The sequence below is a fragment of the Mauremys mutica genome, chromosome 12 (assembly GCF_020497125.1).
Source record: "Mauremys mutica isolate MM-2020 ecotype Southern chromosome 12, ASM2049712v1, whole genome shotgun sequence".
Lineage (NCBI taxonomy): Eukaryota > Metazoa > Chordata > Testudines > Geoemydidae > Mauremys > Mauremys mutica.
Window position 1 is genome coordinate 38484630 of NC_059083.1, and position 3135 is coordinate 38487764.

A 3135-nucleotide genomic window follows, 5' to 3' on the forward strand; every position below is an offset into this window, starting at 1 on the left:
ATCAGATTTATATCAGTAAATATTGGCAAATGTTGATTTCACCATACACACACAAACCAGTGAAAAAATATTTCCTTCAACAATCAACATTTCCAGCGAGACAAAGTAAGAAAAATGCTGTTTGAGAACTTATGAGTGTTTGACTTAAGGATATTGACTTTATATATTTTCATGTCATGTTGAAACATTGTGCATTCATAGTTCTCAAGCTTTACCTTTTTGAATCTCAACATGTACTATCATTAAATCACTTTTGTCTGACCTCCTTCATAATCTCCTGTAACTGTGAAAATTTAAACTGATAAAAATAAAAAAATGCTTAATGATGAACATCAATATTATCAATCAAAATTATATACATACATTATATATATATATATATATATATATATTTATTTGCATTTTATTTTGAAAAGTAGTATCTAAAGATTGTTGTTGTTTTTTGTTTGCTTGTTTTGTTCTTTTTTAAGGAATAACTGTCAGCCCTTGTTCAGCCCTCTTCTACTGGGGACAACCATTCTTCGCATCTCCAGCCTAAATTTACTTATGGCCAGCTTATCCGCATTAGTTCCCGTAGCAGCATTGACCTTTAGCATTAATAGCTCTTCTCCCTCCCTAGTGTTTATCTCCCTGATCTATTTATAGAACGTGACCACATCTCCTCTCAGCCGGTGTTTTGCTCGGCTAAACACGCCAAATTATTTTAGAGCATATTAACGAAAGAGAATCAGGATCATTTCCTCTGTCACTCTAATCCTGAGCAGTGCCCTTCTCCTGCCCTCCACAGGCAGGACATGATGTGCTGAGGAAGAAAATGTCCAACTGAACCACTGTGACCGAGTTCCTTCTCCTGGGATTCTTTGAGGTTCGGAAGCTACAGATTTTACACTTTGTGGTGTTTCTAGGACTTTACCTGGTAGCCCTGAAAGGGAATCTCCTTTTTATCATCCTTGTAGTGCTCCACCACCACATGCACACCCCCAGGTACTTCTTCCTGATTAATCTGTCCATCTTGGACCTGGGATCCATCTCCCTCACTGTTCCCAAGTCTGTGGCCAAATCCCTACTACACACCAGGTCAATTTCTTATGGTGGATTAATTTACCAAGTCTTTCTCTTCATCTTCTTCACTGTGGTTGATTTACTTTTTTCACCATCATGGCACATGATTGATATATTGCCACCTGCCATCCACTGCACTATGAGATTATAATGAACAGAGAAGCTTGTTTTCCAAATGGCAGACAGTGTCTGGATCACTGCAATTCTCCTTTCTACACTGCACACTGGGAGCATGTTTCCAATAACCTTCTGTGGAGGCAACATGGTGGCTCTGTTCTACTGTGAAATCCCCAAATACTCAAGCTGGCCTGTTCTGACCTGTACCTTGGTGAAACTGTCGTTATTTACTTTAACATATTCTTAGGGTTAAGATGCTTTGGTTTTATAATTGTGTCATATGTTCAGATCTTCAAAACAGTTCTGAGAATCCCTTCTGAGCAGGGTTGGCATAAAGCCTTCTCCACCAGTCTTCTTTACCTCATTGTGATCTCCTTGTTATTTTGCAAGGCTGCTTTTGCTTATATGATGCACACCTCCTACTCTCCATCAGGTCTGGATCTTGTGGTGTGTGTGCTTTATTCCGTGGTGCCTTCTTTGATGAATCACAGAATAACTGGGGTGGAAGGGACATCAGGAGGTCATCTAGTCCAACTCCCTGCTCAAGCAGGGCCAATCCCCAACTAAATCATCCCAACCAGGGCTTTGTCAAGCCTGACCTTAAAAACCTCTAGGGAAGGAGATTCCACCACCTCCCTAGGTAACACATTCTAGTGCTTTACCACCCTCCTAGGAAATAGTGTTTCCTAATATTCAACCTAAACCTCCCCCACTGCAATTTGAGACCATTACTCCTTGTTCTGTCATCTCCTACCACTGAGAACAGTCTAGATCCATCCTCTTTGGAACCTCCTTTCAGGTAGTTGAACGCAGCTATCAAATCCCCCCTCATTCTTCTCTTCTGCAGACTAAATAATCCCAGTTCCCTCAGCCTATCCTCATAAATCATGTGCTCCAGGCCCCTAATCATTTTTGTTGCCCTCCGCTGGACTCTTTCCAAGTTTTCCACATCCTTGTTGTAGTGTGGGGCCCAAAACTGGACACAGTACTCCAGATGAGGCCTCACCAATGTCAAATAGAGGGGAATGATCACGTCCCTCGATCTGCTGGCAATGCTCCTATTTATACAGCCCAAAAATCTGTTAGCCTTCTTGGCAACAAGGGCACACTGTTGACTCATATCCAGCTTCTCGTCCACTATAACCCCTAGATCCTTTTCTGCAGAACTGCTTGCCTAGCCACGCGGTCCCCAGTCTGTAGCCGTGTGGTCTGATCATCTACAGCATGAGGAACAAGGAGATCAAAGGTGCCTTGAAGAGATTTCTCCCATGACCATGGTTTCATTCTGTGTTTCCTCACAGATATAATCAAATGATGACATTCTTATCTCCATGGGAATGTGATGTGCAACCTTTTTTATACAAAATGTTGTGTTTACAGTGGTAATAATCCAGACTAAATTCACTGAAGTCAGTAGAGTTACTCTAGATTTACCCCAGTGTAAATCGGATAAGAATTGATTGACCAATCTAGCTATAAATGGCAGAAAAAATTAAAATGAGATTAAAAAAAGCAAAATATTTTGTTAACACAGAGGTTCCCAGTGATAGTTCAGACCCTTCCAGAATATTGTGTTGTACAGCAAAATTTAAACTTTGGAAAGTCAAGAAATAGAGAGTTAATATACACGCTCATACTCTACAGGGAGACTTTGGCAAACCAGTAAAGTGCTTGAAACCACTATGGCTTATTGTTAAAGGCAGCCTAGTCAGCAAGCTGTAAATTGGCCATTCAGCAATCTCAGCTTGACCAAAGCAGGAGGGGAAGGGGGGTTGGGTGCATTGAAAGGGTAGCTTGACCCTGCCTCCTTCCTTATAAGAATTGTGTTGAAGTTGTTGATACGTGCATTTTAAAAGAGTAGGATATCTTTTAAATATTTAAAACCATGAATGTCTATTGAGGTCTCAAGGCTGCAAGTTCTGGAAAAAAAACACACCTGGTTATTCAATAATCAGA

At 40.7% G+C, this 3135-nt stretch overlaps 1 pseudogene; it reads left to right on the top strand.

Annotated features, from left to right (window-relative positions):
* Window positions 1–970: 970 nt before the first annotated feature.
* Window positions 971–2494, top strand: LOC123346773 (annotated as a pseudogene).
* The last annotated feature ends 641 nt before the right edge of the window (window positions 2495–3135 follow it).